Here is a 26,164-nt window from a genome sequence, read left to right as displayed (position 1 = left end):
ATTATTTGCAATAGACACAATATGGAAACAGCCAAGTATTCATTGCTAGATGAATGGATAAAGAAGATGTGATATATCTATATATCTATTATCTCCGGCTAGCTAGCTGATGGAATATTACTCAGCCATAGAAAGAATTAAATCCTGCCATTTGTGATCACACGGATAGACCTTAAAATATTTGGCTAAATCAAATAAGTAACACAGAGAAAGACAAATACTGTGATTTCATTCATACATGGAGTCTAAAAAAAAAAATTGAGCAAACAAAATAAAACAAAAATAAACTTCTAGATACAGAGGAAAGATCAGTGTGGTGATGAATGGTAATTAGACTTGTGATAGTGATCACTTTGTGTCACTTAGTGTGTCCAGATGTCAAATTATAACGCTGTACACCTGAAAGTTATATAATAAAAAAATTCCCTAGAATCGTAATACTCAGAACTGTGGGAAACCCGAGGATTCATGAAGAGCAACGTTCTCATTGGACAAAGGAGAAAATAGAGACAGGGAGCTTAAGGGATTAGTTTAAAGTAATATTGCAGGTTAGTGGAAAAACTGGACTAGCGCCCAGATGTTCACGTCCACTGGCTGTTCCCTAACGTCACTCACTACGCCTCTGTTTTCATATCTTTGCAGTTTACAGTGTGGAGAGATGAAAGATTTAGTCAAAAGCACCTCGTAGAAGCTCATTCCAGAAGCGTGGGTCCTAGACAATATGGTCTGAAAGTGCACTTGAGACAGAGGGTGCACACTCTCTAGAAGCCTGGAGAGTGAACACGTCCAGCGAGCCCCCCAGGTGCCAGGCACTTCACACATTATGGTACTTAATCCTATGAGGGTGGCATTAGACATGTTTTGTAGATGAGGAAGATGTAGCAAGGCTCAGAAACCATCCTAAGGCCTCCTTGTTAGTAAATATGGCTGAGCAGTGGGCCCATTGTGCTTGACCCCCAGTCCTGTGTCTGCCTGTCTGATGATGTTACCTTAAAGTCGGATGCGCACATGCATTTTCCAAACTACCAGTGACAGTTTCCTTTATATGCACGAATGCCTCTGTTTGATTGGTGTTCAGAGCTAGATGCATTTTATGATGGTCTGGCTAATTAACTTGAACCAATGAATTAAAAATATTATTCAGAATGACTAGAGCCATTAAGCTGTGTTTCTGTCACAGGTAAAGACAGGGTCAGTCACCTCGTGCTCCTCTGACCGACAACCCTGACACCATAGGTCTTGAGAGTGTGGATTTTATGTGAAAGTTTAAAAGTTTATACTTAAAATTTTTCCCAGGAAGAATACGACATAATAGGTCAGTTGTCCTGAAGAAATGCTTTGTTACTTGCAGATCATTTAAAAGTAAAGTTTATTTTTCCCATTGCCATTATTTTCAGCAATTCTTGTGGCCAGGAGGAGAAAAGAAAATAATTGCTCGGGATCTGCAATCAAATGCATCAGAGCGTTTTTAGAAGACTGATCCTCAGCAAGAACAGTGAACTCCTGTAAGTATGTTGAAAATCAGGATGTTGGTCTACTGTTGCTCCTGATGTCTGCCTCTCTTCTCTACGTGGCCTCAATCCTTCCAGCAGATTTAAGTGTCAGCTGAAGCTGCAGGTGCCAAAATGCTATAGTCTCCTACTGTCACTTCCATTTTTCAGTTTAAAGTTCCTTCCCGAAGGTGAGGCCAGTGGATCCCAAATCCTGCCTGCACATCATTTGATTCACTGATGCTGGTTGTGAATAAACCCATCTGTCCTTTGCACTTTATCCTTTTTATAACATAACTTCAGTTTTCCCTCCTTGCCTCATCCTTTGCGAGTGGTACAAACGCCTCTCAGATACCTTTCCACTTATTTCCCTAGGGGGAGCCGTCTTTGCCGTATATATTCCGCCTATAATTAAGATTTACTTCATTTGTAAGCACTTTTCTTGGTATGATGTTATTGTCCTAAGAAAGAGGGTTTGTTGTCAAGGTGACCAGGGTGGTGCGGTTAGCAGTTTGGGTTTTCTCAGAGCGGCATGGTCACACGGTGACTCTGTTCAGATGATCTTGTCAGATGACTGCTAAACATCCAGAGGTATCTCGACACCTGCCTCGTTGTCTGCCTCTCCGCGTTGTCCAGGTAGACCTTGCCTACCTACGCGTTGTGCCCTGAGTTTGATGGCAGAGTGTATTTTCTAACCAACCTTGATTCCACTTCCGCTGAACTGGATCTCCTCCCCGATCACTATACTCATCAGTCACAGCTCATACACTCATGGCTCCAAGTGATACAAGGGAAAACTGGAGGAAGGAAAAAGGCAAGAGATGAGCAGCGAGGCGCAAGGGGGAAGAAGTTTTGTGTGAAGCTAAATCCACACTGTTCCTGATTATTTCTAGACTATAGAGTTCTTGAGGATGGGCCACAAGAAGTAGAGTTAAGAAAGGTGCTGCAAGGGAAGAGAATGGACATTCTGATGTGGAAGCATCAGGGCTTTCTTCATTCTCCTGTATATTCTCCCATTTATCCCATCTTTAACAAGTTACTGAGTGCAGTGTACCAGGAGTGCTAGGCCCTGGGCTGCCAAGGGGAATAAGACATAAGCTTACTTCAAGAAGTTACTGTGCAGCAAGGCAGCCAGCAATTAGTGTCCTTGGTTCTGCCTCTGATTCTTAATCTGTCTCCTTCCTTTCATTCCAGGTGCCTCATTACCTGCCTTTATTACATTTTACTGGAATTTTTGCAACAGCCCTTAATTGATAGGTCTGTCTGTAGTTCTTTTGCTTCCATCCCAGTGCCACAACCAAAGTAGCTACCTTTCTAAAGCACAGAACAAATCATGTCCTAACTCTGCTTATATGTCTAAAATGATCCTCGTGAGAGACTGGCCTCCACTCCCCCATCCAGCTTTGTCTCTTTCCATGTTTCGGAATATCTCATGAGCCAGCCACTCCTGACTCCACCAACAGGTCTGTAATTTTTTTTCTTTTCTTTTCAGGGTTGAACCTGCGGCATATGGCAGTTCCCAGGCTAGGGGTTGAATCAGAGCTGTAGATGCTGGCCTACACCACAGCCACAGAAACACAGGATCCAAGCCACATCTGCAACTTATACCACAGCTCATGGCAATTCGGGACCTTTAACCCACTGAGTGAGGCCAGGATTGAACCCACATCTTCATGGATACTAGTCAGGTTCGTTACTGCTGAGCCACAATGGGAATCTCTCATCTGTATTTTTTTGTTTGTTCCTGCTTTCTGGAATGTTCTTCCTTCTCTATTCTGTCTTGTACTAATCAAGTTTCTCCAGAGAAGCAGAACTAATAGAACATGAGCATGCATGCCTGCGTGCATACACACGCATTTGTTTTTCTTAAGGAGTTGTCTTATACAATTATGGGGGCGGGCAAGTTTGAAATTTGTCATGTAGGCTGGAAAGTCAGGCAAGAGTTGGTGTTACAGTCTTGAGTCTCAATTACAGCAGGAAAGCCAGGCAGAGTTTCCTGCATTGCCATCTGGAGGAGAATTTTTTCTACTTCAGAGAACCTCAGTCTTTGCTCTTAATGCATTAAGCTGATTGGATGAAGCTCACCCACACTGTGGAGGGTAATCTGCTTTACTCAAAGTCTACTGCTTTAAATGTTAAGCACATCTAGAGAAATACCTTCACGGCAGTGTGTAGACCAAACAACTTCATCAAAGCCAAGTCATAGCTTCGTCAAGCTGACACATAAAATTAACCATCACATTCCTCATAACCTTAACCCTCTTCAAAGATTAGTTCAAATATGACCTCCTCTGGAAGCTTTCTTACCTCGGCAGAGTTTCAGACTAGTGTGGCAAGTGCTAAAAGGAGGTGGTGTAGGTCAAGGAACAGTGTCGCCACTAGGGGGCAGCAGTCTGCTCATTTTGCAGGTGTGAGCCAAAAACAGTGAATGGAAATTCAACCAGGAAGATGCAAATACAGAGTCACAAAACCACGTGGCTGTGAGGGAACAGCAGACATGTACAGAGAGGTAAAGGTGAGGACAGGACTGCAAGGGCAGAGACTGGAGAGGTAGATGGGGGCCAGATCGCAGAGGGACTTTGTAGTTTCTAGGGCTGCTTCAACACCTTATCCTGAGTTGGAAGCTTAAATCCACAGAAAGTTGTCTCACACATGTGGTGGCTGCCCACAGCCTTGACTTTCCTTGGCTGGGGGCTGCGTTACTCCAATCTGTGCCTCCATCTTCATTTGGCCTCTTCTCTCCCGGTGTCTCCGTATCTTCTCTTTTCCTGTCTTCTATGAGGCCAGACTGTTATCCTATTTAAGGCCTGTTCTAATCCAGAATGACTTCCTCATAGATGCCTACCTTTATATCTGCAAAGACCCTTATTTCAAATAAAGTCACATTCTGATATTCCAGGTGGACCTATCATAATCCACTACAACCTGGGAGGAAAAATAACAGATTTGGATCTGAGCCAATATTCTGGGACCATAGATTGAGACGCCAGGTAGTTAATGTCAGTGGGTTGGGGCCAGAAGTGCCTGCTGTGAGCCACCTCATCCAAGAGAAGCAGGCCCAGCTCCTGAAGGAATGTGGGCTAACACTGTTATATCTTTTTAATTTTTGAAGAAGAGTCACATGTCTAGAATTTTACATAAAATCCCCTTACTTTAAATTTTGGACACAAATTTAGGAGTTCTCCTTGTGGCTCAGCAGTAACAAACTGGCTAGTATCCATGAGGATGCAGTTTTGATCCCTGTCCTTGCTCAGCAGGTTAAGGATCCAGCATTGCCGCAATCCTTATAGGTCACAGCTGTGGCAATGCTGGATTCCACGTTGCTGTGGCTGTGGTGTAGGCTGGCAGCTGCAGCTCCAATTTGACCCCTAGCCTGGGAACATCCGTGTGTTGCAGGTGCAGCCCTTAAAATTAAAATAAAATAAAATTTGGACACAAATTTAAATGAAAACAAAAACAAGGCTTACACCACAGTATGAGCATGAGAAAAGGATTGATTGGCTGGGAATGGCTCATGGACCTTTTGTTTAGAACTGCTGCTGGAGGGGGTTTCAGCCCTGCCCTGTGAAAGTGTGAAATACAAGGTACAGGCCCCAGATTGCTGCATCCAAAGATGCCCTTGTTGTCGGGGTAGAGGATGGGTTGGAGGGAGTGAGCCTGGAAACTAGAAGGCCAAGTAGGAGGTCATTGCAGTAGGCCAGGAGAAATGATATGAAAGTTAACTCGAGAAGTGGCAGCCTTAACGAATCACGGAGCCCCTGTGAACACTGAATGAATGCAAGAATTAACGAGCATTAAAAAAAAACGCAGGGAGTTCCCATCATGGCTCGGCGGTTAACGAACCTGACTGGCATCCATGAGGCCGCAGGTTCAATCCCTGGCCTTGCTTGGTGGGTTAAGGATCTGGCGTTGCCGTAAAACTGTGGTGTAGGTTGCAGACACAGCTCAGATCCCACATTGGTGTGGCCCTGGTATAGGCTGGTGGCTACAGATCTGATTGGACAGCTAGCCTGGGAACCTCCATATGCCGCAGATGCAGCCCTAAAAAAGAGAGAAAGACAAAAAAAAAAAAAAAAAAAGCAACTAGGACATATGAAATAATAAAACCTAAGGAGACAAAAGTTTTTTCCTATGGAATTAAAACATCAAAGAATTCTTTTTTCTCTTTTTAAAGAACTAGATCTATCAATGACAATTCTACTTTCATTTTCAAATGAAAAATATAACTATACACACAGCTAATTAAATTAATATAGCTTATTATGACAAAAATAATTTTCTTTCAACTTTGTGGACAGCACCACATTTTATATTAAGCTGCTAATACTCATAACCATATGATTTCAAAATCAGCCAAGCTTGAAAAATGATTGTCTCTGACATTCCCCGTGATCAAAGCAACCCCAATTATAATATTATATTAACCAAGCTAAAAAATAGTATAACAGTTTCTAACCTTTCCCAACAGTAATTAGTCATCTATGTATCCACATTTATTTGATATATTTGCATAGTTAATTAATTATGATTTATTTAAAAGTATTCCATTTGTAAAACTTTGCTCTCTTTCACCTACAAATCAAATTGCCAAGGGATAAATTTAATTTTAAAATCTTTTAAAAATTGTTAAGCTGTTTTGAAGATATAGAAGAAAGAACTGAAAATATCTTGTTCTTTCTCTTTTGAAAAATTAAACTTTTAAGAAGAGATGGGGGCTAAGTTTGAGGAGCCTAATAACTTAAGTGCAAATGAGACCCTTGTGGAGAAGCCCTGAAGTCTCCTTCAGAACAATTGATCAAAAAAAGGCCCCGGAAGAGATTGTGTCCCGAACCAGTGCTGGGTGCACATCCAGAGGAAAAAACTCTCAAACTTGTGGGATCTATTAAGCAGTAGTGCATTAGCAGTTGAAGTCACATGATCTAGAAGGCACTGAAACACCCCATGGATCACCAGGAGCATGACTATCGTGCTCAAGGTCAAACTACTGCAGGACACAGATGAAAAAGTTAACAACCTTTTAACACGAGTACCAGAAATTAAATTGGATGTGTGTCTACATGAACGCAAGTGTCCAGGTGAAAAATTCAATTATTCAGATGTTTATAGATATCAAAATATCTGGATGAAGAAAGCTTTCAGATTTCGCCTGGATTTTCTGGCCTGTGTGAACATTTCAGTAGGTTAATTTCTGAGACTTCTGATTAAGGCTGTGGGCTTAATAGATGCAAGGAATTCCACTACTACTTAAAATACGCAGAAATGCCACCTAAACTATTTTTAAATACTAAAAAAAAAAACAGAAAAAACACAACTAACCAACTTCCTGACAAATAAAGAGAAAATTCCAGGTAGCCAAATGAAGAGGGCACAGTATGCAAAGGAGTAGTGGTGAGAGGTAGATTAAGGGTGGAAACTCACCCTAGGACCTACAGGTTAGAAAAGATGCTATATGCATGCCCAGCAGATGATACAGGCTCCCTGCCCAGTGGAAGAGGTGGTGACATCACAGTCCTATCTATCAATAAGAACTGAAAAGCCTTTGCTTGTAATCCTGGAAGACAAGTGTTCATACCTTACTCTGGGAGGAAACAGTTGCCTTGAGAGTTGGAACCTTGAATTTGTGGTGAAAGATGATGAAACATAGAGCCACAAATTGATGTATTGATGTAAAAATAGTTCCTAACCAGTAACTTTTAGGGTCTTGGCAGAGACACTGGAAAAATTCCATGGAAGGTAGGACGCAAAGACTGGGTTTCCTTTTTTTAAAAAAAAAAATTTTATTAAAGCCTAATCAATTTACAATATTCCTTTAATTTCCACTGTACAGTGAAGCTACCCAGCCATATTTGTGTATATATATGTGTGTGTGTGTATATACATATGATTTTTTTCATAGTGTCTTCCATCATGTTCTAACCAAAGAGACTCTGCACAGTTCCCTGTGCTAGCAGTAGAGTAGAACCCCATTACCCATCTGTTCTAAATGTAATGGTTTGCATCTAACAACCCCAAATTCTGTCCATCCCTTTCTCCCTGCCTCCCATCTGACAAACACAAGCCTGCTCTCCATGTCCATGATCCATTTCTATTTTGTAGATAGAATCATTTGTGCCATATTTTAGATTCTACATATAAATGATATCATACGGTATTTGTCTTTCTCTTCCTGACTGACTTTACCTAGTATGAGAATCTCTAGTTCTATCCATGTTGCTGCAAATGGAATTATTTTGTCATTTTTATGGCTGAGTAGTATTCCATTGTATATATGTACCACATCTTTTTTTTATCTCTTCATCTGTCAATGGACATTTGGGTTGTTTCCACGTCTTGGCTATTGTGAATAGTGCTGCCACAAACATAAAGGTGCAAGTATCTTTTTGAATGAAAGTTTGGTCCAGATATATGCCCAGGAGTGGGATTGCTGTATCAAATGGTAGTTCTATATTGAGTTTTCTGAGGAACCTCCATACTGTTTTCCACAGCAGTTGTACATTTCCACCAACAGTGAAGGAGGGTTCCCTTTTCTCCACACCCTCTCCATTATTTATTTGTTAATAATGGCCATTATGACCAGTGTGCGGTGGTACCGCATTGTAGTTTTGATATGCATTTTTCTAATAATCTGTGATGTTGAGCATTTTTTCATGTGCTGGCTGACTATCTGTTTGTCTTCTTTGGAGAAATGTCTGTTTAGGTCTTCTGCCCATTTTTCAATTGGGTTGTTTATTTTTTGTTGTTGAATTATATGAGTTGTTTGTGTATTTGGGAGATTAAGCCCTTGTCGGTTGCATCATTTGCAAGGATATTCTCCCATTCTGTGGGTTGTCTTTTCATCTATTTAATGGTTTCCTTTGCTGTGCAAAAGCTTTTGAATTTAATTAGGTTACATGGGTCTATTTTTGTCTTTATTGTCATTATTCTAGGAGGTAGATCAAACAAGATGTTTTTGTGATTTATGTCAAAGAATATTCTGCCTGTGTTTTCCTCTAGGAGTTTTATAGTATCTGGCCTTACATTTATGTCTTTAATCCATTTTGAGTTTATTTTTGTGTATGGTGTTAGAGAATGTTCTAATTTCATTCTTTTACATGTAGCTGTCCAGTTTCCCCAGCACCACTTATTGAAGAGACTATCCTTCTTCCACTATTATGTTCTTGCTTCCTTTGTCATAGATTAGTTGACCAAACCATACGATCATTTTAATAGATGCAGAAAAAGCTTTTGATAAAATCCAACACCCAAATCTGATTAAAAACTCTCCAGAAAGTGGGCATAGCAGGAACCTACCTCAACCTAATAAAAGCTGTATTTGAGAAACCCACAGCTAACATCATTCTCAATTATGAAAAACTGAGAGCATTTCCACTAAGATCAGGAACAAGACAAGGATATTTACTTTCACCACCCTTTATTCAACATAGTTTTGGAAGTCCTAGCCATGACAATCAGAGAAGAACAATAAATAAAAGGATCCAAATTGGAAGAGAAGAAGTAAAACTATCAGTTTGCAGATGATGTGATTCTATACCTAGAAAATCTTAAAGACACTAAGAGAAAACTGTTAGAGCTCGCCAATGAATTTGGTAAAGTTGCAAGATACAAAATTAATACGTGCAAACCAGTTGCATTTCTATATACTAACGATGAAAGATCAGAATAAGAAATTAGGGAAACCATCCCATTTACCATCACATCAAAAAGAATAAAATATCTAGGAATAACCTACCTAAAGACACAAAAGACCTGTATTCTGAAAACTATAAGACACTGATGAAAGAAATCAAAGATGACACAAACAGATGGAAAGTTATATCATGCTCTTAGATTGGAAGAATCAATATTGTCAAAAGGGGGTTTCCTTTAAGATTGAGAGATAACCTCACATAGGGAATGTTAATACATTCAAGGTTCAGTAAAGTAAGACAATCCACAGACAGTAAAATTGGATAATTGCCATCTAATTTATTGGGAATAAATGAGCATTAATTACATAAAAAGGAATTAGCTCAGGTTATTTTTAAAAGTAATTGGCTACATTTGAAGTATATGCTATAAGGACAGAAAGAACCAAAATATTCCTTTTGGTGTTTTTTGTTTTTTTTTTTTTCTTTTTAGGGCCACAACCCCGGCACGTGGAAGTTCCCAGGCCAGGAGTCGAATCAGAGCTGTAGCTGCTGGCCTGCACCACAGCCACAGGAACGTGGGATCCGAGCTGCATATTTGACCTACACCACAGCTCACAGCGACCCCAGATCCTTAACCCACTAAGCGAGGCCAGGGATTGAAACTGCATCCTCGTGGATGCTAGTCAGATTCATTTCTGTTGCACCATGACAGGAACTCCCTAAAATATTCTTTTAATGGTAATATTATTCTGAGACTGTTGTGTGTATTGAAGGATAAAGAAAATGAATGTTGCACAATATACTATAATTTAAAAAAAGAAAATGAATATTTGTATTTGTGTCATTGAGACCCATGGTTTTCAATGCAGGGGGAAAATGATACAGGTATGAGGTCAATGAGGCTAAGTAGAACTCTGTAATTAATGGATTTGAACTAGAAATATCGGTATAAAGTCATGATATATTTATCTAAAACATTATTTTCTAGTTATGCTAAAAAAAAAAAAGTCATGTGTGTGGGGGGTACTGAACGACAATGGGCAATGAACCTCTTTGCTCAGGTTGTGGTTTCTAAATACCATTTACCAATAAAAGAAACCACGAATTCATGAGTAAGTGTCTGGGTCCAGGTCTGGAGCAGGAAATTTATAAGAACCTGCACTCTCTTGTTACACCAGAAAGCAAGGGAGATAGCAAAGACTGCGAGTCAGGGAGACTGAAGAGTCAAATTGAGAAAGATACCAGAGGCCAGAGGCAGGACAATCTGAGGGCCAATAAAGATGGCAACATGCCAAATATATTTAAGTACATGAGTTCTTAAAGCAGCACATCCTCGGTCACCTTTCAAAGCTGTTGAGGCACTAACTTATTCTTTGAAAACTGTTAAATACAAGGAAGGCATCAAACATTTTTACATTTTCATCCTGTTTTTCTGTTTGAACTGTACCTAGGGTAACCAAATAATTGATGAAGAAAAGTTCTTTTTCTAAGAGGACTGATTTCAAGCTGACGATTGCAGAAGGAGTAATACAATTTTAAAATGGTCCCTTGGCAACCCTTAACACTAATTCTAATGCTAACCCCAACTTGAGTGGACGTAGGCAACTTTTATCACTGGTTGGTAACATCAAAAAAAGAAATTCAACCTGGTATTATGAATCTCTCATGGGACATAACATTATAAAGTATTTTTGCCGAACAAAATATCAAAAATGTATTTGATCAGGTTTCTAGATATAACCACCAATTTTCAGGAAACTCTGGATACAGAAGAGTATTTAAAATAATACGTGATACATTTATCACATTCCGGACTAAGAGGTGTTCTGTAGGACAACCTGTTCAGTTTCTCCAAACAACACAGAAGTTAGAAGAAATCTGTATATCCAAATAGACTTAAGAACATTAACCATTTGCAGTGTATGGTCCCAAATAAAAATCTAAAAGTAAAACTATAAAAAATTTTGATATAGTAAGGGAAATTGAACACTGAGCTGATCTGGTGATATTAAATATATATATATATATATATATATATGTTTATCTTTAGGTATGACAATGTTATTGTGATTACATTTTTAAAAGAATCTTTATCTTCTAGAGATATATATTGAAATATGTGTGGATGCAATGATATAATATCTGAGATTTGTTTTAAAATGGGATGGATTGGGAATTTGGGGTTGGTGGATGCAAACTACTACATTTAGAATAGATAAGCAATGAGGTCCTACTATACAGCATAGGAAACTATATCCAGTCTCTTGGGATAGAACATGATGGAAGATAGACTGAGGAAAAGAATGTATGAATATGTATGACTGGGCCACTATGCTGTACAACAGAAATTGACACAACACTGTCAACTAACTATACTTTAATAAAAATAAAATAAAATAAAACAATTGAGGGGTAGGAGAAAGTGGATGGGGGTAACAAGTGCATGAAGATTGGCTAAGAATTTACTGTTTTTGAATCTAGGATAGATGTGGGGTTCACAATATTATCCTCTCGAATATTTAACAAAATAGTGAGTTCTAGAAAATAAATAATATAGAAATGTGAAAGAGACTTAAAAACAGATGTTCAAAATACAGTTAAGTGAAGATTATCATTAAATAGCATGAAAATAATGAAATATAAGAAAAGATAAAGATAAAACTGAGGCAATGAACCCAACACAGGTTTTTTTAAAAAGCACCAGAGTATACTATTAATAACTATAAAATTTTGAAAAACACAGGATTTTCAAGAAATATATAAATTAATGTAATGTACTCCAGGAGAAATAGAAGATCTGGGTAGAAAAATAATTATTAAAGAAATGAATTAATAGTCAAAATCCTGCTCTGTCCTTTTCCAAAGCAGTGATAAGACAAAGGGCCCAGGAAGTTTTAGAAGAAAGTTTTATGGGATCTTTACTAGATAACTCACTCATAAAAACAATTCCATGCTAGTATAATCTTGGTAATCAAACTAGATAAAGAAATCATAGGAAAAGAAAATCATAGACAGATTTTGTTTTGAAACTTGATGTGAAATTCCCAAGTAAAATATTAGCAAATTCACTATAAGGGTACAGAGAAAAAATTGTTAGGACCAACTACTGTTTAAACAAGGAATTCAGGAGTGTTTTTTTTTTTTTTTTTTAAAGATTAGACATCTCTAAGTATTATTCACTGTGTTAACAAATTCAGATCAAAAGCGATATATTTGTCTCAATGAAGAAAAATTATTCTGTAAAAGTCAATATTCATTTATGATAAAAGCTGTTATTAAACTAGGAATATAAGATAGTCTTAAGCTGGGAGTTCCCGTTGTGGCACAGTGGAAATGAATCCGACTAGTATCCATGAGGATGTGGGTTCGATCCCTGGCCTTGTTCAGTAGGTTGAGGGTTGGGCATTGCCGTTAGCTGTGGTGTAGGTCGCAAATGCAGCTTGGATCCAGTGTTGCTGTGGCTGTGGTGTAGGCTGGCAGCTGCCCACCAATTCAACCCCTAGCCTGGGAATTTCCATATGCCACAGGTGGGGCCCTAAAATGCAAAAAAAAAAAAAAAAAAAAAAAAAAAAAGTTGTAAGCCAATGAAGGGCATCTAACAAAAAGTTATAATAAACTTCATACTGAATTATGAAACTTGCAAGCATTTTCATTAATGGACTTTCTTAAAACAAGGATGTTCATTATAATCATCCAACCTTGTTCTCGTGGATATTAACCAACCAGATAATACAAGAAATAGGACTGAAATATAAAGAAAAAGGTGGACAAATATGATCCAAGATAACTGACAGAATATTATAGCTACTAGGAGATTTTAGGATAGTTGGTATATAAAAGATTAACATACACAATTAATATATTTTCTATGTCTAAAATACAATAAATTAGAAAATCCTACTCACAAGGCACTAAAATTTATGAGGTGACCAGGAACAAATTTACCAAAATATATATTAGATGCTTATGAGGAAAAACACAAAACTTTGTTGAAGAACATTGAAATAGTCTTAAAATCACAACAAAATGTATCATTCCCATGAATGAGAAGACTAGCAGTAATGAAGATGCCATTTCCACCAATCTATTTTTAAATTCAGTGCAGGAGTTCCCATCATGGCTCAGCGGAAATGAATCTGACTACGGTCCATGAGGACGCAGGTTCCATCCCTGGCCTCGCTCAGTGGGTTAAGGATCCAGCATTGCTGTGAGCTGTGGTGTAGGTTGCAGATGCAGCTCAGATCTGGAGTTGCTGTGGCTGTGGCATAGGCCAGCGGTTACAGTTCGATCCGACCTCTAGCCTGGGAACCTCCATATGCCACAGGTGTGGCCCTAAAAATAAATCAATAAATCAATAAATCAATAAATAAGTAAATAAATTCAGTGCAATTAAAATCCCCTCACTAAGTTCTTGGAATTTGAGAAAGAGGTTCAAAAAGTAAAATGGAAAATAAAAAATCAAAAATATCTAAGACAATTCTAAAAGCAAAACTAAACAAAGCTAATAGGCACAAACAAAAAACCCACAATTATTCTATCCAATACTAGGATAATAGAGAGCTTAATTAAAAATATTTAAATATAAACAATATAAAATAACATGGTTTTGGAATTCCCGTCATGGCCTAGTAGTTAACGAACCCAACTAATATCCATGAGGACTTGGGTTCGATCCCTGGCCTCTCTCAGTGGTTTGAGGATCCGGCGTTGCCGTGATCTGTGGTGTAGGTCACAGGTACGGCTCCCGAGTTGCTGTGGCTGTGGTGTAGGCCGGAAGCTACAGCTGGGATTTGACCTCTATCCTGGGAACCTCCATGTGCTGCAGGAAAAACAAAACACAAAAATAAATGATGTGGTTTTGAAATAACAACAAATTACCAAATGGTATAGATCATAAGGTCTAGAAACAGGTTCATCTTTCGTGGGAACTTATGTGAGAGATGCCACTGTAACTCAGTGGGCAGAATATGGTCTGTTTAATATGTTATAAGGAAATAAATGACTTTCAATATGGAAAAAATAATTGGTTCCCTTTCTCACCATATGATATACAAATGAATTCTCTGTAGATTAAATACTTAAAAGTTAAAAATAAAATTTTGAAACTATTAGAAGATAGACTGATCACCTGGGAATAAAAAAGGATGTCTTAAGAAAGGTACAAAAAGGAGATTTATAAATCTGACCACATTGAAATTAAAGGTCTAATTTATGCAGTAATAATATGTAGTTAAATAAATGTGAAAACTGAGAAAAAATTTAACATCTATATAATTAATATCTTTAAGGAAGAGAGAAGGAAATTCTTTTTTTTTTTTTTTTTTTTTTTTGTCTTTTTGCCATTTCTTTGGGCCGCTCCCGCGGCATATGGAGGTTCCCAGGCTAGGGGTTGAATCGGAGCTGTAGCCACCGGCCTACGCCAGAGCCACAGCAACACGGGATCCAAGTCGCGTCTGCAACCTACACCACAGCTCACGGCAACACCGGATCGTTAACCCACTGAGCAAGGGCAGGGATCGAACCCGTAACCTCATGGTTCCTAGTCGGATTCGTTAACCACTGCGCCACAACGGGAACTCCGAGAGAAGGAAATTCTAAAAATCCATAAGAAAGAGACAGAAGACTCTCTAGAAAACGAAATCCATGAAACTGGACAGAAATGAGAAGAGGAAATCAAATGGGTCAACACACCTATAAAAGAAAATTTAACTTGATTAATAATGGGAGAAATACAAACTGAAGAAACGAAGTGCCCTTTTTTGCTCATTCGATTGGCAAAAATTAAAATGCCAGACTATTGAGTCAGCAAGGATAGGGAAAAGCAGCGCTTCCCACCTGTTAATGGCTGTAACCACTTTGGAAAGCCCTTGAGTGGCATGTAGCTGTCTGGAGGAGTTGTGCACTTACCACCTAGCAATTCTGCTGGGTACCTGCTTAAAGAAACTCTCACATGTGTATCCAAGGAGACATGTACAAGAAGTTTTCTGCAGCTTTTTTTTTTTTTTAAGTAATAAATTTTAAACCACCTCATGCCTCCCGCTAGGAGAATGTATGAAAAGCACTTGAATCTGAACTATGTTTGCTATTTAATTTTGAGTATTACTTTTATGATTCTTAATCAAATTCATCTCTTGCCCGGTGTTTTGCCATTGATTTGGGTTAGCAAAATATTGTGGCCTCGTCCATCCTCAGCGGTTTTTCTGTGATTGCATTTCTGTAGGTCCTTATGGAGTCTTGAGTAGGAAAAAAATTCTTGACCAGGAATCAAAAATAACAAAGTCTTGGTTTTGGAGGATGGCCGTAAATAGCAAACAAAGACTCAAGAGAAAAAAGAAATGTGTGAGGTGGATGGAGGAGGCTGTGACTGGTGGAGCATTTCGGATGGAGAATGATGGAGCTCCCTGGCATCTGGGGAAATGAAAGGGGCTGTGAACTGACCTGAAAACCAGAGGCAGGGCCTTCCAGTACTAAGTTCTAGGTCAAGTTTTAAATTTTTCTGTTTGAAATTTAGAAAAATGATTGAGCAAATATTTTATTAAAAACCCATATTATCTTCATTAAGGATATTTTTAAAAAGCACATACAACCTTTTAAATATAGTCCTGTTGTTGACTTTTGGGTCACGGATGCTGTGAGACTGTTTTCTTCTTTTATGATTATGTGTTAATTAAATATTCTGATTACATTACATAGTGATTACATATTCCCTTGCCTTAGTCTTTCCAAAGGCAGCGTTTTAGACGATCTTGAAGTAGTCTTTCATAAATTATCACTTAATAAAAGAAAAGAAGCGTAGCCAATTATAATTAAGTGTTCAAGAGCTAACAGTTTTTTTTTTTTCTTTGCAAAAATAAGTTCTGGGAAATCTGTGCAGCCTTGTGTTCTGAGAGGCTGAAAAACCCTATAGCAACTGAAAAAACGACATTGTTAAATAAATGAGGTGCAAAATTTGATTTACCTTAATATTGTTACAGTCTGGTGGGGAAAATCCACAGTATTCTTCATCCTGTCACTTGCAAATTAAAAAAGTATCCATTGTTTACTTAGCCCCTAAAGTGTTGTGACTGTCAGCCCAACTGAAGATGCTGTGATTGACCTAAGCTCTTTCATGTTAACAAACATGGGCACACATACACACACCAGCTCACATGTCTACGTCTACTCTTTGAGGACAGGCGTGATTTGTGTGTGTGTTTGTGTGTGTGTGTGTGTGAGTGTGAGAGAGAACCATGAAATGAGTTTTAGTTACAGTGAGTTATAGTTTGGGGCCATTGGTGATGCTCTTCTGCCCACCTGTCTTGAATAATTTTCAAACCTTCACTTAGGCACAAATTTAGGACTCTCTATCATGCAGATAATTTAGGAGAAAAATTTAAACTTTTGGTAATTGTTTTACCAAATTATTATTCAGGTTTATGTCATTGCATCCCCTTGGTTTGGGGTCACTTAGGAAGGTAGAATTCAGGTTCATGGTCAGTTTAAGCAAAATTAATGTCTAAGTGGTTTATCTGGATTGTGTTGTATCTACTAATTAAATTTTATATAGTAGCCAAGTAAATGATGTAGGGATAACTTTGGAAACTGGCCACGTGCTACTCTCGAATATTCTAGAAGAATGTACAATAGAGTTAGTTTGTGTTGCTGGTCTTAAATTTTGACTTCAGTTTTTTTGCTTTTGTCTGCATAGTCACAGGAGTGAAGTATTTGGTTATTCTGTATTACCAACCACAATACATGTTTTATGCATTTGTGGTGGAATTGAGCAGAATTAGGCATATGGGAAACTGGAGTCAGTATCTGGGTTCCTGTGAACCTCGGCTCTGCTCTAACCAGCTGGCTAACCTTGGCTGAAGTACTAACCTTGAGCCCCAGTTTCCACACCCATGTAATGGAGATGATTGTTATAATTGTAGGTTGGTTTTAAGGCTACATTAAGATGGTATACATCAATTCCTGGGCACAGTGCAGCACAAATGCATAAAACATTATTATTACTACTAAAATTCCATGCAACAGGATTCTATCCATTTCTTTTTTAAGGTAGCCAGAAGCTTGGTTTCTTCCTTGATGCCTTGACAATGGTCCTTAAACCTGGCTGCAACTTTGAATCATTTTTGAAGCTTTAAAACAATATCAATATCAGATCTATTTCAAAATTAACTGGATAAAAATGTTGGCACTTGGCCCGGGTGTCATTATTTCTTAAACTGTCTTGAAGTAATTCTAATTAGCAGCCAGGGTTGAGAGCCACTGGCAAATGAAGTCTTTCTTTAAAGAAAGTTCAGCTCTTGGCTCTGTGGAGCTGCAGGGATGGAAGTGGAGGAATGTATATCTCTTTCACTTCGTCAAGAAGCACCTAAGAATATAGCCCATAATTCTGCTTTCATTTTCTCACCTGCCATTCTCTTTTCTAGCTGTTGGCAGTCAGGTTTCCACCTTTGCCATGGTACCTATTACCAATGGCTTCCTCACTGCAGGCTCTGCTTACCCATGAGGCTGACCACTCCCTTCATCCTTGCTTCCTCCGTCTTGACTTTAGTGGCAGCCTCGTCCATTGCCATTCTGTTTCTCCTAATTGTTCCTTCTAATTTCCTTCTAATGCAGTCTCCTTCCTTTGTCTATCCTTATCAACCTACGCTAAATGCTGGTGATCACAAAGCTTTTATTCTTTTGTTGTTGATATCTTTCTTTCCTTTTCTCTCTCCACTTTCTTGCTTGCTTGCTTGCTCGCTTTTTTTAAGGGCTGTACCTGTGGCATATGGAAGTTCCTTGGTGCTAGGGGTCAAATCAGAGCTGCAGGTGCGAGCCTACACCACGGCTCATAGCGATGCTGGATCCGTAACCTACTGAGTGAGGCCAGGGACAAAACCTGCATCCTCGTGGATACTAGTCAGGTTTGTAACCTGCTGAGCCACCTATACAAATGGCATTATTTTGTTCTTTTTAATGGCTGAGTAGTATTCCATTGTGTATAGGTACTATGTCTTCTCAGTCCATTCGTTTGGACATTTAGATTGTTTCCATGTCTTGGCTATTGTGAATAGTGTTGCAGTGAACACATAGTGCATGTGTCTTTGTTCAGATATAGGCCCAGGAGTGGGATTGCTGGATCATATTATAGTCTATATTTAGTTTTTTGAGAAACCTCCATACTACTTTGCATAGTGGCTGTACCAATTTATATTCCCATCAACAGTATAGGAGGTTTCCCTTTTTCTCTCCACACCCTCTCCAGCATTTATTATTTGTAGACCTATTAAGCGATAACCATTGTGACCCGTGTGAGGTGGTACCTCCTTATACTTTTGATTTGCATTTCTGTCAAAGGTTTTATACTTGACTGTTTCTTCTCAGCCTCCATGTTCTCCCTCACAAATCTCAACCCAGGTCCATGGTTTCACCGCAAACCATTTTTAGACTAGAACTTCATCTTCAACCCTGGACTTGAATTACCAAGTTTGTTGTTGTTTTGGTTGCACATTTAGAAAGTTCCTGGCACAAAGGAGGGGCTTACTTATATTTAAAATCGAATTAACCTACCAGTGAATGAATGGCTTACAAGGTTTGTATCAGACGAAGCAGTTTGGATTTCATCCTGGATGCAATGAGAAATCTTTGGAAAATTTTAAAGCAGTAGACTGAAATGATCAGGTGTGCCTTTTTGGAAGGATTAGCTCTAGTCATATTTTAGGAGATAGATAACAAAGGAGACAGATTATAAAAAGGTGCAATAAGAAGATGGCAAAACTAATATTTATCGAGTTCATACTATGTGCCAGGTGAATAGTACTGACCTATGTACTTTACATGTATGGTCTTATTTAGCATACATACTAGCCTCGAAATGGGTGTTATTATCCTATTCCACTTCTTTAGTAGGAAAACTGAGCATTAGAGGGAGATTTAATAATTTACATGGCAGCACAAAGTAAGTTATGTTGGAGCAGGAATATGACGAAGAAATTGTATAGCTGGGAACTCAGGTTTTTGTGATGGAGGCGGAAAGGAGAAAACAGATTTAAAAGCTGAGGGTACAGAACTTGGTGTCATTAAGTAAGGCTGATGGGGGAGGGGAGCATGATAGTTCATCAGCTCTAGGATGCCATCTTGAGCATAGCCCTTGCTCTTGGTAGACTTAACCGGTCAAAGGCTTCCATCCCATTAAATGATTTGCTTCTTAACAGATCTTATCCTTTTGCATAAATTCGCATTGATGTTTTTGTATTAATTCTCCCCTGCCTTCACTTTGATATTGCTAATTCTTTTTTCTGTTTATTCCAATAATATAAATCTTGCCCATACTTTAAAACCTGTCTCGCAAGTTTTGTCTCTTCCATGAAACTTAAAAAAAATAATTTTAGCCAAAACAGAATCACTATTCCTTAGACTATATTATTTACCTCCCCAAATTTAGGCAGGTGCTGAGAGGTGGTAGACTTTAATGTGAAAGTGCATGAATTGGGAAGCCAGAAAGACCATTGGTTCCAATTAATTGCTGATGACTTTGACAAAGTATTTAACTGCTTTGAGCTGAGTTTTCTCAGCTATAAAATGGATATTTCTATGACATGAGTATAAAGTACAATAAACATTAAATGAAATAATGCATATATGGTGCTTGTCACCTTGACTGACACATATTAAGTACTTACTAAATATAGCTAATACTACCTTTATTATTAAATGCTTGTATTTATCTCAGCGTTCTATTTTACACTTGCAGGCATTGGCTTCCCAGGAACAATGTAATTATCTCAAGGGCAAGGAAAGTGTTCAACACATCTGGCAAATTACTAAATACTCAATAAATGCTGAATGAATGGATGATTGCAGACTTCTTTTGCTTTTATTTCAGTGGCTAGCATAACATTGGACCTGTGCTAGGCACTTAATAAACACTACTTAAGTATTTTAAAATTATTATTAAAAAACAATGACCGATATGATCTCATGCTTGATTAACCTAATTATATAGAATTCCAAGTATCTTGTAAGCAGAGGAATTTTCTCTAAGTTTTGTGGCAACAGAAACATTGTGCTGATGTCTTTTCCTGGTGTCAGTTGGATCAGCATGAATATCTTCATCTAGAAATTCACATTTCCTTCATTCCTATGTCATTGCTAGGACTATAAGGGTGGAGTTGTCAGTTTATGAAGATGCACCAAAGTTTCTTTCTCTCTCCGTCCCTCTTTCCTTCCTTCCTGCCTCCCTCCCTCCCATCGCATCTTCCCTCTCACCCGCTTTTCCTTCTTTTCTCCATTCGGCACATGGGTATCATATACCTCCCACGTTCAAGGCACTGTGCCAGTGCTGAAAATCCAAAGAGGAGCATGGCGATTCAGTAAGGAGGGAGACACAGTCACCATCTCAAGGAGCTTATAAATTAGGGGAGGAGATAGACCAGCAAACAGATAATTACAAAGCAACAAGACAGAAGAAAAAGTGTAGTGTTATGGGGCAGACATCACAAATTGTAGGTTCATCATGCCATTTTCTGTCGCCTTGGAGGTATCCAAGGTGAAATTTCCGAGCGTACTAAATGAATGTGAACTCACATCACTGTGACCTTCGGTCTAGGAGACGGCGTGTACAATTCGGCTGGAGCATCTTTTTCTCCTCTGACATTATTTATCTGATTTCATTGAGATATAGGACACCATCATTTGAAACAAGTGCCCATAAAAGTCCATAAAACCAAGTGACCTTTCAAAATATAACAAAGATAAAAGGTTACTATCATCACTCTCTATGAATCACCTCATTATCAATATTTTAGACTTCGAAATAAAATAATAACAAAGTTTACTTAGAGCAATGACATCAGATAATTAAGCCATTCTTTGGTATTTAATATCAGTCTTTCTGAAATAGGACTCCACAGCATTTCCACAGAAGCTTATGTGTGCAGGTTGGTTTTAGGTTTACCATTCTTCCCTTCCTAACTATATTGATAAAAATAGTTCTTTTCACAGGAGGAGTGATTGTGGTGATATCTGTCACTCTGACATTAACTAAAAGCATTGCACAGATGAATAAATATAGAGGTAGCAAGGCAGACATTGCAAAATGTGTAACAACACTTAATTTGTATGCTGCAGTTCATTGTCCACCATATTTACTTATTTAATGTTTTAATGTCTGCCATTAAGTAAATGTTCCTGCACATTCATAAATATATTTGATAATGTCATTACTAGGGAATACCCACAATGTATCTGAGTTGTTAAAAATGAACAGCTATATACGACTTGTGCTGTCATCCATGTGACAAGCTACAAAGTTGGTATCACTATGGTAGTCGTTTATGGGAAATAGAATAATTACACCACTGCTGTAAATTACAGGATTTCTCATTGGAACCATAGACTGTTAATAAGGGTTGCATTCATTACAGATTTATCAGGTTTGCGTTTCTGCTGTGAGTTGGCATTTCATATCTGTAAATTCATTTGCATAAGAAATTGAAAGCAATTGATGGGGCTATTGCAAAAAGAGCTTTCAAATCTCATGAAGTTCTGATCTGCATAGTTGGAGATTGACTGGTCCTAAATCTGCTCCAAGTGAAGTTCTTAATGAGTTTCCGTTGGACCCCTTTGCTGAAAAGGCTCTGGAACCAGATTGCCAGAATCTGAACCTTGACCTATTTTTGGCTAGCAATACCAACTTGAGCAAGTTCTCTTTGAACTTAACTTTTTTCAGCTGCACACTGGAACAACAATGCTATCCACCTAGTAGTTTTGTGCTGAGAATTAAATGGAAAAAAATATATAGGGCCCTTCAGAAGGGTCTGGCACACAGTAGGTGTTCAATAAACTGTAACTACTGCTACACATATGTATTTTAATTTTTAAAAATTGAGTTGTAATTGATATATAACATTGGATTAGTTTTAGGTGTACAACCTGGTGATTTCATATATTTTGAAATGTTCACCACAGTGGTTTCAGTTAATGTTCATCATCAGATGTAGTTACATTTTTTCTTGTGATAAGAATTTGAAGATCTACTTTCTTAGCAACTTTCAAATATGTAATATAATATTGTTACCATGCTATCTATACCCTACATCCTTAGGACTGATATACCTGTAAGTCTGTATCTTTGACCACCCATTTTGCCCACCCCTAACCTGCTGTCTCTGGCAACCACTAATCTGTTCTCCCCCTGAGTTCAGTTTTTTAAAGATTCCACATGTAAGTGAGAACACACAAGGATTTATCTTTCTCTGTCTGACTTATTTCACATAGCGTAATGCTTCAAGGTCCACGCATGTTGTCACAAATGGCAGGATTTCCTTCTTTTTATGGCAGAGTAATATTACATTGTGATTGTGTTGAAGATGGGCACTTGCCATCTACTGCTGCAAGGATTAAATCATGAGTGTTGCACCTGCTAACCTTCAATACTCCTTTAGGGTGGAGATGAGAAGTGAGGCACTTGGTGCTCTGGGGAAACTGGCAAAATAGGAATTTAGGTAGTTAGATATTTTTAGGAGAAGATTTTATGAGCCCAATTCTTGGCATCTCCTCAAATCTAGAAAAGCGCTAAAATCCTTCATAGTGACTTCTCCTCACGACTCAGAGTAACATTGATAAGACTAGCAGTGACCTTCTACGAAATGTGTGCTTGATTGCATGCATTTCCCGCCTTCACCAAAATCACACATATACTGATTTCCCCCCCCACCTCTTTGGAGCGATTTCTCAGAGCCCTCTGAAATGCTGTCTCCCAGGCTCTAGTCCTTATTTTGCTCCAAATAAAACTTAACTCACAGCTCTCACATTGTGCATTTTTTTCTGTTGACAGAAAATATCAATAATGTGTATCATTTCTTTTTTGTCCATTTATCTGTCAGTGAGTACTTAGGTTATTTTCACATCTTGGCTGTTATAAATAAAGCTGCAATTGACATGGGAATGCTGATACCTCTTTGAGATAATGATTTTGTTTCCTTCAGATAAATACCCAGAGGTAGAACTTCTGGATCATATGGTCGTCTGTTTTTAATTTTTGGAGAAAACGCCATGCTGTTTTTCATAGTTGCTGCACCAGTTTTCGCTTCCACTAGCAGTGTAACATTTCAATCTTTAATGTTGATATGGGCACAGCAATTAGGTTTGCCCTTATGATGCTCACTCTGGTTGTCTCAGCCACGTTCTTAGACTCAGTATGAAAATGTGCATGTCTAATAGAGTAATTTGATGGTATAGATGTGATAGCTTCATCCAAATGACTCAGATATTCCTTTTCCTATTTTCATAAAGTATTTACAATGACTGCATCCTAAGTGAAAACAACAACGGTCAGAAACAACACTTTCTACGAGACAGCTTCAAGAGTAAAGAAATAGTAAAACTAAGTTTCATGAACTGTCGGTAAAAATTTAAAAAAATAGAAAAAATGTGGTTGGTATTGTAGATAACACAAAAAAATCACTTTTAACTTAATTTTATTTTTACATATATTAACATCAGATTCCTTTATAGTGCTCATAGAGTCCTTCAAATTGTCACTCAATGATGGCAGCTAATTTCACAAACACATGGCTGCTTCGGTTTTCTATGGTCATGTGGACACAATATGGTCTGATGGAAAGAATATTGTTGTAAAAGGAAGTCCTGATTTCTTATGTAACCTCTTCCTTCAAACAGCTATGTAATAATCCACTTACCCACTCAGATATGTCCCCTGCAAAATAAGAGTGCTAGCCTAGATTATCTTTCAAGCTCCTTTGGTCTCTGATGTCCTGCAGCTAAGAAATTTGTTAGAAGGTCCATGTAGATTTGCAGTTACAGAAAAACCTGTATCTGCAGAAGCTCTCTTTTCTGCAGTGTAATGGCGTGTTTGCACAAGCTGGGTTTTGTTCACACATTTTGCAGCATTGCTTATCTCAGAGGGGTTGAGAAAATCTGTCATACTAGAAATATTCAAAATTACAGCCTATTTAAAACAATTAAATAATAGTTCTGTGTTTTGCCATTGTGTTTGCATTTAGGATAAAATAGCTACTTAATCTGTATAACAATTTGAAACTAATGATGGTTAAATCACCTAATACTCCTTGATATCAATGCAAATTAATCTGAAATTTAACTCCATTTGTTGGAGCCCCAGCGTCTCTAGGCACTTGTATTAGATCTCCTCGAGGAAATGATTTAAAAAATTCTGACATCAAATCCTTTTTGATTTTGGGGACTGCATTTCAAAATACAAGAATTTCTCATATTAGATCATAAATCTGCTCCATAGGAATTTGGTCTTCTTAGATTCCAGCTTTTGGTTTATGCTTCTCAAAACAAAACAATTATACTAATAAAAAATGTCTCAGCAAGGGGATGAATAGAAATGGCAAGTACATTAGAAGTCAAAACAGGATTTTTTTTTTTAAACGAAGAGGCAGACACCTCTTTGGCATTCACCATTATAAAACACAAGATGAATGCAGTTCTCAATAAGAAGGCTAAGTGCATAAAATAAAAGAGCACAGCCATTATCCATCTCAATGGATATGCCTCCAACTTATGAATCCCAACAATACATAAAAAATACATGATGTTATTAGGTGGTAGAAGCTGGCAATATATTGTCCATAACTTATTTATATAAGGCTGTCCCGAGAAGCAGTGTTTAACTCTGCTGGCTGGGCAGATAGCAGTTGGGATCTGATCCATTTTCCTGAGTCAGAGAGGAAGACAGATGAAACCTGGGGCATCTTAACACTTCCGTCATCATCTTCTTGACAAGTTCTCAGTTTTCCTCTAAGCTTCTGCTCCTCTCACAAAACAAAGATCATCTCCTTGTTTTTCTTAAACATTGTACTTGGTTGTTTACCTCATGAGTGGATTTATTAAGTGGCTAAATGCCACTAAAATTAGGAACTGATGGTTGTAGTCAATCATGGAGTAATTTCAAGGGACTACCACCATCCTGGCTAAAGTCCCGGAGTCTGGTTTGGGTTTCCAGGGGACCAGGGCTGCTTGGATGTCAGGGGTCTCTGAAAGGGAGCCTCTCAGCAGTGGCTTGTACCTCATGTAAGAATGTCCAGTGGTCTCCAAATGAAATATAATAGGAACAAGGTCCAGCCACAGGAAAGGAACTCTTGAGTGTTTATGTTCAGTGATCCTAGGCGCCTGAGAAAGCATGTGGTGAGGCCACGGGCACTTGTGACAGGTGTACTCATTTGATTGTTGTGACAATTCAGGGTGACAGCTACTGTTTTCTTACATACATTCTGAAAATTGGGTCTCCATAACTATCCCTGAAGTTTGTCTAAAGACAGACTACTTTGGGGTTTGTTTCCAAAACAGAAAATTTATGGCTTTAAAATAAAGATTTTAATCAATGAGTGACTTTAAGTTTTATTTAAGTCATCAAAATAAGGATGGGTAAAGCCAAAATAGTGCTCGTAAAGATGCTAAATGTTTCTCCAGAGAGCTGAACTCAGAGCTGGTTCTCAGTGTTCATCTCCTTCTTGTGGAGACTGAAAGTCTCCCATCAGGACCTAAGAGGCTGTCATTGAACTTGAGCCATGACAGTGCTCTCCCCATGGATCTGGTAGGGATGGCACATGTTTTTTATGGTCATCAATTTACAGTGAAGTTAGATCATCTTTTTGCCTGGGATACTACACAATTGATTTCTCAAAGGTCACCAATGAACTCCTTCAAGTGAATTGAATTGAAAATTTAGTTTAGCCTTAAAGGGCATTGCAGTTCAATGGTCTAAATCAGGGAGTAACAATTAAGATTCTGAACCCTGCTTTTCTGGCATATTGGTGACAGGAAGATTTCATGGATATCTGAGGCTAGCAATGGGCTAAAAGCTCTTGCTCCCCGCTCATGTATACTTTCTTTGCACAAGATGTAGGATATATTTATATATATGTAAATAGGGCTTGAGGATTTTAACACTATTGAATTTCATAACTTAATGTAACTTATTCTAATCAGTTAATTAGAATGCTGTTTCCCTGCTGAGTTCGGTTGCACTAGGGCAGCCAGTCTTAACCAGGCGTGCTCTGATGATTCATCTGTTTATGAATCCAT

General features: G+C 38.2%; 1 protein-coding gene across 3 annotated transcripts in view; it reads left to right on the top strand.

The window, feature by feature from the left end:
• LOC146405923 (uncharacterized) overlaps positions 1-26,164 on the top strand; it is a 296,042-nt gene that overhangs the window by 10,886 nt on the left and 258,992 nt on the right. For all 3 annotated transcript variants that reach the window (XR_014844257.1, XR_014844259.1, XR_014844260.1), the window contains exon 2: positions 1,398-1,505. The gene's annotated coding sequence lies outside the window, so the exon portion shown is untranslated. The remainder of the gene's footprint in view (positions 1-1,397; positions 1,506-26,164) is intronic.

This window comes from Sus scrofa, chromosome 1 (assembly GCF_054392235.1).
Source record: "Sus scrofa isolate SSC_HxYL_T2T_F1_AM1 chromosome 1, Sscrofa_HxYL_maternal_Yorkshire_Landrace_v2.0, whole genome shotgun sequence".
In the NCBI taxonomy this organism is placed as follows: Eukaryota; Metazoa; Chordata; class Mammalia; order Artiodactyla; family Suidae; genus Sus; species Sus scrofa.
This window is presented reverse-complemented; position numbering and strand designations above follow the sequence as displayed.